Raw genomic sequence first — 13,505 nt, forward strand, 5'->3', positions numbered from 1 at the left:
TATATATAAAGAAGGACGTATATATTTTTGCATGTTCCGTGATCACTCAAAAACTCATCAATCAATTTCTACTAAACTTGGTACACAAAACACTTACTATCTGGGAAAGAATACTGTAGAGGTAATGTAATGCCCCACTGGTGCATTACCACCTTTTACGCCTCCTCACTATCTCCTATGGTTAATATAATGTTATCATGTGTATTGATTTCCAGATCCTGCAAAATGTGTATTGCTATTTCTGATTTTGTAACTGTTTATGTGTAATGTGCCTGGTTCACCAGCAGATGGCGGCAACAATGGCAGAGCTAGTTTACCTAGAATGGTACCCCTCTTTCCATTCTCTTCTCTCCCTCTAGGATGGAGTTTATTCACTTAGTGAAGGTCAGTGGTGAGTTTATCTTACCCCCTTCGAGGGGAAGGCTGTGTTCCAACCAGCAGAGCACCTTCAGCTCTGCTGGACCTAGAGGCAGAAGCCTTATGCCTCTGAAGCCAAGGAGAAAGTTCCCTGGATAAAGACAGAGACAGACCAGACTACAGAAAATAAAGTACAGCAGAAAGGACAAAGTTCCTATTTAATCCTGTCAGCACAGCAGAGCCAGAGAGCAACTGATGTAGCAGAGCTGAGTGTTTGCCTGCCAGAATTAATGCCAAAGCCTGCTAGTAACCAAGACAAAGTCAGAAGATTGTTTCCTGATGAAAGTTTATTCAAGTTAAGCTGTAGTTCAACGTTATACCAAGTCTGGACTCTTCATCCCACCATTCAACTACCCCTTTCACTGCAGCGGACGGCCACGCTTGGGGTTCCAGCATATCCAGATAGGAGCACCGTGAATAGTGCAACACCATTAAGAGACATTAGGCCACCCTACACCACTCTGGAATTAATACCCTAGGTACCAACCACCATCACTAAAAGGGGCCCTGTGCCCTTGTTGCTTCACCGCAACTTGCATCACGACAAACGCTTTTACCATCTTAAAGGGATCCCATGGACGTTCACCCCCATGCGCTGCAGTAAAATGCTTTCTGTCTTTTCCTATGTCTGTCTGTCTGTTCTTCATGCGCGACCATACGACCGGATCCAATTGTGTGTTTAACTGGATCACAGTACTACAAGATCTGAGAATTGTACAAAACCCTGAAAAGTGACTATATTGCTTTATTGCTACGCCAGAAAGCGCTAAACGTGCGCTGCAGCAGTCCAAGGGTTAATTCACCATATTCGTAAAATGGCGCTTCTTCTTCATGCCCAGAAGCGGGAAAATTCAGGAACGCCCTCTCAAGAGCGCGAAGATGCCGAATACGCCCCCCTAGAAGCGGGAAAACTAAAGACCGCCCACCACAAACTTTACATTGTGAGCCAAGGGAGTGCAGACTCCTCCCTCTGGGCTCCACCCTCACCTCCTGCATGCACCATGACGGAAACCAAGATGGCCGCCAATGCTGAGCCTGCTCCCGCGGAGGATGCCGCTGACACAGTAGCCCAGGCTTTGGACAAGCCTGCACCGCAGACGGCACCTGAAGCCCGCAATGACCACCAGGAGGCACTGGAACCGGCCGCGACATCAGGTAGGAGTAGACGCGCTCCCTGAGGCCCAGGCCCGGTCCGTACCTGCCCTGAGGGTCCCGATACCCCAAACAGGCCTCGGCTTGCTTTGCCCAGAACCAATACCGCCAGAGTGGGACGCTTGAACCCGGAGGTCCCCATGGTGATCCCTGAACTCCCTGCTGCCTTAACTCTACAGGTGGGGCAAATAAATAACCTAGTAATGACTTTCCCTCATCACGCCGGTTGCCGCTGCACTGCCCAGAGAGAGCGCTCCTTTCCTGTCATCGTCATCATTGGCGATACCTTTGCCAGAGCCACTACAGCCAGGAGTTCCCGATGTACAGCAGCACACCGCAGCTTTGACCAGCCTCACTACCCAGACAGTACCAGGAACCGCCACAAGAGGTCAGTGTAGCTCCATCACAGAGGCCAGCCTGAGTTACAAGATGCAGGAGCGCCCTCTTGTGTTCCTCAACAGTTCCTGCGGCGATGAAGAGCTCACCTGGCAGGATGACCTTGCCCAATGGAAAGCCTGCAGGTGCTTTCCATTGCATCACGACAAATGCTTTTACCATCATAAAGGGATCCCATGGACGTTCACGGTAAAAAATACAGAGGATGTTTAGTGATGAAGCCTCCCAGTCTTCTTCTCAGCCGCCTGCTGAAGACAGCACACCTGATATGACTATCAGAGCCAGCACCGAATCCGGAGCCTCTTGCTATGAAAGACCAAGGGTCCGTCCTTTATTGCTGTCCAGAGAACCTGTCACCTACAAGGAAAAAGCCAAGGCTTACAGAGGATTCTCCAGAGAAAGGTGATCCTGCAGTTCCAGGTTCTGCCACAAAAAGCCACCAGGAGATTGCAGATGAAGTTTCTGCTGGAGTTACAGCTGCCGAGAGCACCCAGGTTAAGAAAGAACTTTTGCGTCCTCAAATATGGGACCCAGGAGGATGTTTTCCAGACTTTCCTTCGAGGAAAACTACCCATTGTGGAAATTACCCACTACCTTGTGTGGATTACAATTAACTTTATTGTTCCATTGGATTACAATTAACTCTTATTGTTCCTGTCCACAGTCAAGCACTTCAATAAAGAGGACTCAAGTCATATTTGAGCGTATAATGATAATATTGATTGCACTGATATTTGCATAATGTTTCTGCACAAATTTTTCCAGTTTATAGGTTGAGCAACGTTTAAGATAACATCAGAAACAAAGAGAAAAAGAGCTCATAGTACCAAAAATATATACATTTTATTAGAACATGATTAAAAATAACAGAAATAAAGAAAGTTAATACATATGATGCCGTTAAGCATGATAATGAGAACGGAGAACAAAAAAGAGCGCCACCCCGGGAGGAAAAACACACGGATAGTTGAATGGAATAATAGAATATAGCATGGGAAAAGAAAGTGCTGGGTACAATGCCCAACCCATGTAATGAATAAATGATGGAACCATTAGGTGCCAGGTGAAGTAGGGTCAACACATGCACCCCCAATGGCATAAAAAATGCCAGCACAAGTAAAAATGGAAGTAGAAATATAGATAGGTGGTTGGCTCACAGTTGGTGGCTATGACGGGTGCTACTAACTCGACTTGGGTGCCCGACCCAAAAAGGCAAATAGAAACAGAAAAAAGGGAGTGAGCACTCACAACACTCGGACCACAGGATATCAGGATCAATAATATATTTATTAGGACCTACTGGATCCAATCACACACATATAAAATCACTAAAATAGACTAAAAAATACAAATAATTGGTACCAATGTAAGGGGTGAATTGCACAATTCAGCAAACAATTGAATAAACTCCTGGTACTCGTAATGCCACGAGCTATGTCAGAGAGTGTCCAAATGTATGAGCAAAGTCCACCTGTGAACCGTATATTGCCGCAAACCGCTTCTCAAATAACCGTATCCAAAAAGTAATTATAACGGACAGTTTCCAAGCAGTCTATATCAATGTAGTGGATACAATGTCCCATAGAGCACTCCGTGATTGTTTCTAAATGATATAGTGCTCCGTACCGGTTTGTAAGTGGTAATGCCGCCGCTCAAAGTAGTATGTTGGAACTACTTATATCCAACTCGGAGATGAAGGTTCCTACCTGATTCCTGATGTTCATTCCCGCTACCGCGTCTCAGAGTCCTCCACGAGAGGCGAGCTGCGCCGGCTGCTTCGGCGTCTCGCGTCAGCCGTCTCGTACTGATGACGTCACACTATCGCGGGATTCAGCAGGCAGTGATGATACCTTGATACTATCCAGAGTTGTGTAGTAGAGCGGTCTTTGTAAAGATGTTTCTCCTTCTTTAAGTTCTTATCGCATGGCCATGCAATGGAGATCCAAGAGATTAGGTGGGCACTTCTCTCCTTAACACCAGACGCGTTTCGGGGCGTCTGCACCCCTTCCTCAGTGGTTGAAGCGCCACTCATACCTCTCCACCTTTTATAGTCCACTAGGTGATCCAAAAATTCCGGATCCTGGATTCATTTTGGCAAAATTTCATCAATGCGGTTATCATGCGGTTCAGTTGCGGTTTTTCAATTCAGATGCGTTTTCTCTAATAATACACCCAGCACACTACACGGTTATGCCATATTACATTACAAAATAAACCTGGTTACAAAATCACATTTTAATACATAAAATCTCAGATATGTTAAAAATATTTAAAAATATTAAGAATATAAATACATATAAATCTTCATTGTGATTAAAAATCCCCTTCTGATCCCTTGGCTGAGAAATTTTTGTTCATTTTTGATAAATCTGTGACTGTGATTTGATAGGGAGAATCGGGATTTTTAAATATTTTTAACATATCTGAGATTTTATGTATTAAAATGTGATTTTGTAACCAGGTTTATTTTGTAATGTAATATGGCATACCGTGTAGTGTGCTGGGTGTATTATTAGAGAAAACGCATCTGAATTGAAAAACCGCAACTGAACCGCATGATAACCGCATTGATGAAATTTTGCCAAAATGAATCCAGGATCCGGAATTTTTGGATCACCTAGTGGACTATAAAAGGTGGAGAGGTATGAGTGGCGCTTCAACCACTGAGGAAGGGGTGCAGACGCCCCGAAACGCGTCTGGTGTTAAGGAGAGAAGTGCCCACCTAATCTCTTGGATCTCCATTGCATGGCCATGCGATAAGAACTTAAAGAAGGAGAAACATCTTTACAAAGACCGCTCTACTACACAACTCTGGATAGTATCAAGGTATCATCACTGCCTGCTGAATCCCGCGATAGTGTGACGTCATCAGTACGAGACGGCTGACGCGAGACGCCGAAGCAGCCGGCGCAGCTCGCCTCTCGTGGAGGACTCTGAGACGCGGTAGCGGGAATGAACATCAGGAATCAGGTAGGAACCTTCATCTCCGAGTTGGATATAAGTAGTTCCAACATACTACTTTGAGCGGCTGCATTACCACTTACAAACCGGTACGGAGCACTATATCATTTAGAAACAATCACGGAGTGCTCTATGGGACATTGTATCCACTACATTGATATAGACTGCTTGGAAACTGTCCGTTATAATTACTTTTTGGATACGGTTATTTGAGAAGCGGTTTGAGGCAATATAAGGTTCACAGGTGGACTTTGCTCATACATTTGGACACTCTCTGACATAGCTCGTGGCATTACGAGTACCAGGAGTTTATTCAATTGTTTGCTGAATTGTGCAATTCACTCCTTACATTGGTACCAATTATTTGTATTTTTTAGTCTATTTTAGTGATTTTATATGTATGTGATTGGATCCAGTAGGTCCTAATAAATATATTATTGATCCTGATATCCTGTGGTCCGAGTGTTGTGAGTGCTCACTCCCTTTTTTCTGTTTCAAAGATGGAAGTATGTTGCATAAAAAGACCAAGTGTGGATAAACAACAAGATCATATAGCCAGAGGGGGGCAGCAGGAGACCGAAGCTCACCATGTGACTAGTCACATGATCGGGCGGCTCCGGCGTGAGGACGCACGGGCGTGAGGCGTCGGAGGCGGCACCCAGATGACGCGCGCACGCATCGCAGAAGGGGGAGGATAATCAGGAAACCAGCGGATAACCATAGAAGAATAATTCATTCATAAAAAAGGAAACAAGCTACCTCTCAATTCGGAAACAGTAACCATAACATGTTAATGTATCGATGCGGCATGCCTGACTTTATGACAATATACATGTGATTGGACAATTCAAAACATAATATACATAAAGTTGAGCAACAAATACAGAAAAGTGTATTTATATATATGTATACATATTGCCCATAAAAATACATGCATAGACATAGCTAGAGAACAACAAACATGATCATAATAGAGTGTAATATGAAAAGTGAGAGACAGTGATTGTGATATAAATAAACAAGATAACCTGCCCATTGTGTGAATTCTCCTTCTAGGTGCCACAATGTGAATTTATGCACTGTTTATCATGATTGCACTTAACCATTGCACTTAACAAAAATGTAGCAACTTACTTAAAGTGTGCCTTTTTTACAGCTCTTGTTCTCTCCCCCTTATACGGACTGTCTTCATAGGGGCGCTGAATACTAATGGCCTACACCCGGTGATATATACCCATAGGTACCCAGGGTAGGACCAAGTGGTAAGTCCAGGCACGTCCAGTTACTTTACAGGTACCCCGTTAGAAGCCCTTGGCTGCTCCTTCCTGCTTGTTAAATGTTCAGGATTGTTCCCATCCGGAGGTGTCTCATTTCCAGGAGCGCGACGGGATTGTACTACCCTCCTCCTGTGACATTGCCAGAAGATACGGAGACGATAAATACCTCCCCTTCTGAGCCTTTTGCCTAAGGTAAGGCGCCTCAAGCCTTAGAGCCATACTTTAGTTACCACACAGTCATCATAGTGATCGTGCTTTAAGCCAAATTTCTTCAGGCTATGGTGCAGGAAAGGGAATACAGGATAAAGCCACCCTTTCATTTGCAGGCATTTCATTACATAATGGTGGGATTACAGAGTAAAGACACCCCCATTGCTTTCTCTGATGTTTTAGGGCCAGAACATACAAAGTCAGTCAGTGATGTTTGCTTTGTGCAGTATTAGGTTACCTGGTTATACCAAGAGAAGGAAACTGTGTGTTGGACACCTTACTCTAGCGGGCAGAAACCTGGGGAAAGCCGTTATATGTTTTGTCTATGTCTGTCTTTATATGTAAGTCACGCAGCACTTTGTATTTATTGGGTACCCAGAGCTGATTCCTTCACCCTCCTAAATGTACGCGGAGGACGGCTTAGCTTAAAGTAAGGGAGTATGTAACATCCTGGAGTATGTCACTAAACTCTTTCTCCCCACTACAATATGTCAGGTGCATATGTATTGTCATCTTGTGTAGTCTAACATTGCATTTTCCATTATATGTATTTTCTATGCCTGTTTCATATTATTGCTGTAATTTTTCATGTACACCAGCAGGTGGCAGCAATGTGTTTAGTTCAGTTTAGCATATCTAGACTGGAATAATACATTCCAATCTAGCTCCCCCCCTCTTTGAGGAGGTGTGGAATGTTCCCACATCCTGTCTCATGGGGAGGAAAGAAAGTTCTAGTTAGTGTACCAGCCACCCCGGCTAGGGGAAGGCTGTGTTAGTAGGAGCTCCCAGAAACAGGGATCCCAAGACAGGATCGAGCCTCGGCTGAGGCCAAGATCACTCTTCCCAGCCTGAGTCATCAGCCTCAGCTGGTTGACAAGAAAAGCAGCCATCTCCAGCCTCCAGGAAGAAGCATTCCCTGTGAGCCAAGCTGTGAGTACAGATCCAGAGACCAGGAGAAGCCAAATTCCTCCTCAGCTAGTCAGGCCCATACCAAGCAGAAGACAGACAGAGCAGAAGATAAATACCTGCCAGATTCTCCGGGCATATAGTATAGGAGCAGAAGAGGCATTAATCCCTGCTATACATTGCCAATACCTGCTGGGACCTAAAGACTATTGCTGTACTCATATGGATTTATGCTGCACCCATTAAGTAAAGACAAGTTGGATTATATCACCAGTCTGGATCTCATTTACTATTACCCAAGTTCCTCAGTTGCTCCTATTAACAACACTCATTTTATTGCATGTGAGCCAGGATCCAGGAGTCCAGCCGTACCCAGGTAGGAGACACCGTTGACACTACATAGAGACATTATCCCCCTCTGGCATTCCTCATCTGGTACGTGAGTTATTACATCTTAAAGGGCCCTGAGACTATAACCTGCGCACATTGCAATTGACGTCACAAACTAAAAACTATTAATTTTGCGCCAGCGTGCATCAGTCCCAATCCAGCTTACTGCACTTCTCACAATTTCAATATGAATCATTTGTGTTCTTACCTAGAGCTCAGTTCCTTCATCTGCAGATGTGCAGAGCCTGAAGGTGACCACAGCTCCAACACTTAACCACAAGATGACATTTATAGGAAACTTTCTTTAGAACATCAAGGAGGATCTCTTACTCACGTGTTCTCACACGGGAACCTGCTGTATGTAGGTATAACCTGCTCTGCATATACATATGGGGCGGGGGACCTGCTGTATGTAGATGTATGGGGCTACTGTCTGGGAATAAGGATGAAGACACTTTACAACAGGTAGGTGCTAATGAAGACTGGTGGTAGAAACCTCTCTTCAAGTAGATGATGATGGTGGTATGGATGATTTATCCCTTCAGTTAGATGATGATGGTGATAACCTATCTCTCTAGGTAGATGATGATGGTGGTGATGAGGATTTACTGTATCTCTTCAGGTAGATGATAATGGTGATGATGATGTGGACATGTCCACAGTTAGATAATGATGATGACTTATCGGTTCAAGTAGATGATGATGGTGGTGATGAGGATTTATTTCTTCTGGTAGATGATGATGGTGAGAACTTAAATGTTAAGGTAGATAATAATGGTGATGATGATGTGGACGTGTCTACAGTTAGATAATGATGACTTATCTCTTCAGGTAGATGATGATAGTAGTGATAAGGATTTATCTCTTTAGGTAAATGATAATGGTGATGTGACTACAGGTAGATAATGATGACGACTTATCTCTTTAGGTCAGGGTTGCCATCTATCCAGAAATTCCTGGTCAGTCTGTCAAAATAGGGGACTTTTTCTAGCTTCCAAGAAAAAAATCTTTCTGTCCATGATTTTATTTAGCCTAGTGGTACTTGAGCAGGTCACTGACATGCATCACTTACAATTAGGGTTGAGTGAACCCAAACTGTAAAGTTTGGGTTCGTACCGAACTTTAGAATTTTTGGACCCCGGACCTGAACCCGAACATTTCAGTTAAAGTTCGGGTTCGGGTTCGGTGTTCGGCGAGTTAATGGCACTTTTTGAAAGGCTGCAGAGCAGCCAATCAACAAACGTTTAACTCTGTGCCCTTAGAAGCCATCACATCCATGCATACTATTGGCATGGCTGTGATTGGCCAGTGCAGCATGTGACCCACCCTCTATATAAGCTGCACGTCACTCTGCTGTTACTAGTGTAGGGAGGGGATGCTGCTGCTGTGAGGGAGAGAATAGGAAAGAAACTTTAATCTGAAGTGCTTGTTAACGCAGCGATCTACAGCGATTTTGTTTTGTGGGTGCAGTGCACAATCTTTTTACCCTGCCCTGAGCCCAGTGACACAGAAAAAGAACTTTTATCCGTCTGTTAGTTAGGTGGGCGGCGGCGGCGGCGGGCATTTTATGCAAGCTCAGTGCACCAGCACAGCATATGTGCACCAGCACAGCATCTGAGCTTTTGTGACATTCAAATCCAAGCTTAAAATACTGCAATAATAATCTGGGTTTAAAAAAAACACCCTTTTTTGGCAATATCCTAAATCTGGGGCCTCTGCAGGACTAGTCAGTGGCAATTTAAGCTAGAAATACAGCAAAAATTTTCTGGGTTTTAAAAAACACCCTTTTTGGGCAAAATACTAAATTTTACAGCCTTTGCTGCATCTGTCAGTGTGAAATTCAAGCGTTATATACTGCTGTCATATTCTGTTAGTAAAAAAACACCCATTTTGGGCAAATTACTTACAATTGCAGCCTTTGCTGCATCTGTGATTGTTAAAAACAAGCTTGAAATACTTTAATCATTTTCTGGCTTAGAATTTTTTTTGGCAATACCCTCCATCTTGGGCCTCTGCCGCATTAGTCAGTGTGCAATTTAGTGCCGGCGCGGTGACGTAATCCCTGAGCCTGTTTGAAATCCTGCGCGTGTGCACTACACACTGTAGTCTGCGCCCGTGCATACTACAGGTAATGGCATCATCGAGCGAAGTGCGCTGCATGCCGGCACATGCGCACTTCGCTCGACGATGCCATTACATGTAGTATGCACGGGCGCAGACTACAGTGTGTAGTGCGCACGCGCAGGATTTCAAACAGGCTCAGGGATTATGTCAGTGCGCCGGCTCTTGAATATATTATATTAGAGGCGGCGCTGGACTCAGGAAGACTGTGCTGGGCACCGGACCGGGTGCTGGGCACCAAGTTTGGGAAGGACATCCCCTTGAGCACCTTATGCAAAGTCATTAGCAAATCACTAAAATCGATTTTCTAAAGAAATAAATCAAGACTATTAGTTAATAAGGGCATCATTTAATACAGCTCAGGGAGACCTCCAAGCAGCTATGTTTTACTGTAGGGGGTAAAATGTGTTGACAGAATCCCTTTAAGCTAGAAATACAGCTATAATTTTCTGGGTTTTAAAAAACACCCATTTAGGGCAATATACTTAATTTATGGCCTTGTCTGCATCTGTCATTGTGAGATGCACGCTTTAGATACTGCTGTGCTATTCTGCTATTAAAAAAACACCCATTTTGGGCAAAAATCTTAATTTGCGGCCTCGTCTGCATCTGTACATGTGAGATACACCCTTTAGATACTGTTGTTCTATTCTGCTATTAAAAAAACACCCATTTTGGGAAAAAATCTTAATTTTGCAGCCTTTGCTGCATATGTCATTATGAGATACACCCTTTACATACTGTGGTTCTATTCTGCTATTAAAAAAACACCCATTTTAGGCAAAAATCTTAAATTGCGGCCTAGTCTGCATCTGTACGTGTGAGATACACCCTTTACATACTGTCGTTCTATTCTGCTATTAATAAAACACCCAAATTTGGGCAAGATCCTAAATTTAAGAAATATGAGGAGAGCGTCAAATATGGGACGTGGCCCCAGTCGTGGTGCTGCTGGTGGAGCTCCTGTTGCAGGGAGAGGATGTGGTCGATCTGTGCCAGCTACACGCACAAGTGAAACCCCTTCCTCAGGTGCGAGTAGGCGACAGAACCTGCAGCGGTATTTGGTCGGGCCTAATGCGGCTCTACGAATGGTGAGGCCTGAACAGTTACAGGTGATAGTAGATTGGGTTGCTGACAGTGGATCCAGTTCCTTCACATTGTCTCCCACCCAGTCTCCTGCTGAAAGACCACAGTTGGCACCTGCAGCCGATGTCCATCAGTCTTTCACCTCGCCCCCTTGCAAATCAGCCAAGCAGTCTGAGCCCCAAGTCATGCAGCAGTCTCTTCTGCTTTGATGACTTGCAGCGTACTCAAGTTGTGTGCAATAGGTGTTTCTGGGTGATGTAGTGCAATAGACACTAACCTGGTACGGCTGATTCTCTGCAAGGGCAGGTATAGGTAAGGAATAGTTCGTGACGCCAGTGCCAAGTAAACGGTGGCACGCCGTTTGCGGATGCAGGAATAAATTGAGGAAACGTAGTGTTAAAACAGAACTTCAACTTTAGTAGTTTGCAGGCAGAGACAATATTGGAAACGCAGTTCCTCAGCATACAGTCGATTTTGCAATTCGGTCGATGCAGGCAATTCAGTACAGCAGGGTAATTACAGAGTGCTGAACACAGGACTTGCAGCACAGGAGCTTGCACTCTAATTCTGTCTGATCCTGGAATACAGCAATTCTTCACCAAGGCCCATTAACCTAAGTCTGGCTTTATCTCCTTGATTATGGCTTAAATAAGTACCTCCTCTGTTTCTCTCAGTACCTCTGGCTCCTCTGATCTTTGCCTCAGTCTCTCCTAGCTTCTGAACACTTCCTCAGGCTCTAGAAACTTCTGAGCTGTGGTCTAGACTGCCTTTTGCTTCCCTGTCTAGCCTTATATATACACTAGGGCTCCCTAGCTCCCTCTATGGACTAGAAGTAGGAATGACACCCCTAGCAGGCCTGTAAGTGCAAGTTTCAGTGACAGGAAAATACACACATTACATTACATTTTATAAAACTGACATATAGCAACTTCCCATAATTAAGGAGGGACGACAGCACACCAAGTGACCTTTGGTAGTAACGGGTATTACAACTCCCGTATACTACAGACTCTGTTAGCAGGGTTTCCCAGGGCCATCCACCTAGCCCTGCCCTAGAAGTGGAAGAGATTGAGTGCACCGATGGCCAACCACTTATCTTTCAAGATGAGTACATGGGAGGACCATCGCAGCACGTCTCGGATGATGACGAAACACAGGTGCCAACTGCTGGGGCTTTCTGCAGTGTGCAGACCGACAAGGAAGTCAGGGGTGAAGACGGGGTGGAAGATGATGTGGAGGACGATGAGGTCCTGGACCCCACATGGAATCAAGGTCATGCGAGTGACCAATGTAGCTCGGAGGAAGAGGCGGTGGTCGCACAGAGCCACCAGCACAGCAGAAGAGGGAGCAGGGTGCAAAAGCGGAGCTGCCGTCCTCTAGACAGTACGCCTGCTACTGCCCACCGCAGCAAGGGACCGAGCACACCAAAGCCGGCTCCAAGGAGTTCCCTGGCGTGGCAGTTCTTCAGACAATGTGCTGACGAGAAGACACAAGTGGTTTGCACGCTGTGCAATCAGAGCCTGAAGCGAGGCATAAACGTTCTCAACCTGAGCACAACCTGCATGACCAGGCATCTAAGTGCAAAGCATGAGCTGCAGTGGAGAAGACACCTCAAAAACCAAGAAAGGTCTCTGACTCCTCCTGCTTCCTCTTCTGCTGCAGTCTCTGCCTCTTCATCCACCTCTGGAGTGACAGAGCCACCTGCCACCCCGCAGAGGATCTGCAGGCAACACCACCACCTGGGTCACCAAGCATCTCCACAATGTCCCACGGAAGCGTTCAGCTCTCCATCTCCCAAACACTGGAGAGGAAGAGGAAGTACCCCCTACCCATCCGCGATCCCTGGCCCTGAATGCCAGCATTTCTAAATTACTGGCCTTTGAAATGCTGTCATTCCGTCTGGTGGAGATGGAGAGTTTTAAAGGCCTTATGGCGGTGGCTGTCCCACAGTACGTCGTGCCCAGCCGCCACTACTTTTCAAGGTGAGCCATCCCTTCCCTGCACAACCAAGTGGGGGACAAAATCAGGTGTGCACTGCGCAACGCCATCTGTGGCAAGGTGCACCTGACTACGGATACGTGGAGCAGTAAGCACAGCCAGGGTCGTTATATCTCCATAACAGCACACTGGGTAAATGCAGTGGCGGCTGGGCCTGAGGCGGATAGCAGTTTGGCGCATGTCCTTCCACCACCGAGGATTGCAGGGCGCTTCAGTTTGCCTCCTGTTGCTTCCTCCTCCTACTCCGCTTCCTTATCCTCTACCGGCTCCTCATCCGGTCAGCGTAACACCTTCACCACCAACTTCAGCACAGCCAGGGGGAAACGACAGCAGGCAGTTTAAAAACGTATCTGTTTGGGGGACAAACCCCACACCGCGCAGGAGCTGTGGACGGGCCTTGAACAACAGACCGACGAGTGGTTGCTGCCGGTGAGCCTCAAGCCCGGCCTGGTGGTGTGCGATAATGGGCGAAATCTCGTAGCAGCTCTGACACTAGCCGGTTTGACGCACATCCCTTGCCTGGCGCATGTGCTGAATTTGGTGGTGCAGAGATTCCTTAAACATTACCCTGATATGTCAGAGCTGCTGCAT

General features: G+C 45.7%; 1 protein-coding gene across 1 annotated transcript in view; it reads left to right on the forward strand.

Moving 5' to 3' along the window:
• Nucleotides 1–8,054: 8,054 nt before the first annotated feature.
• The window catches only part of LOC120994307, a 64,761-nt gene continuing 59,310 nt past the window's right edge, over nt 8,055–13,505 (forward strand). Inside the window, exon 1 of the mRNA XM_040422771.1 lies at nt 8,055–8,174. The gene's annotated coding sequence lies outside the window, so the exon portion shown is untranslated. The remainder of the gene's footprint in view (nt 8,175–13,505) is intronic.

This window comes from Bufo bufo, chromosome 3 (genome assembly GCF_905171765.1).
Source record: "Bufo bufo chromosome 3, aBufBuf1.1, whole genome shotgun sequence".
In the NCBI taxonomy this organism is placed as follows: Eukaryota; Metazoa; Chordata; class Amphibia; order Anura; family Bufonidae; genus Bufo; species Bufo bufo.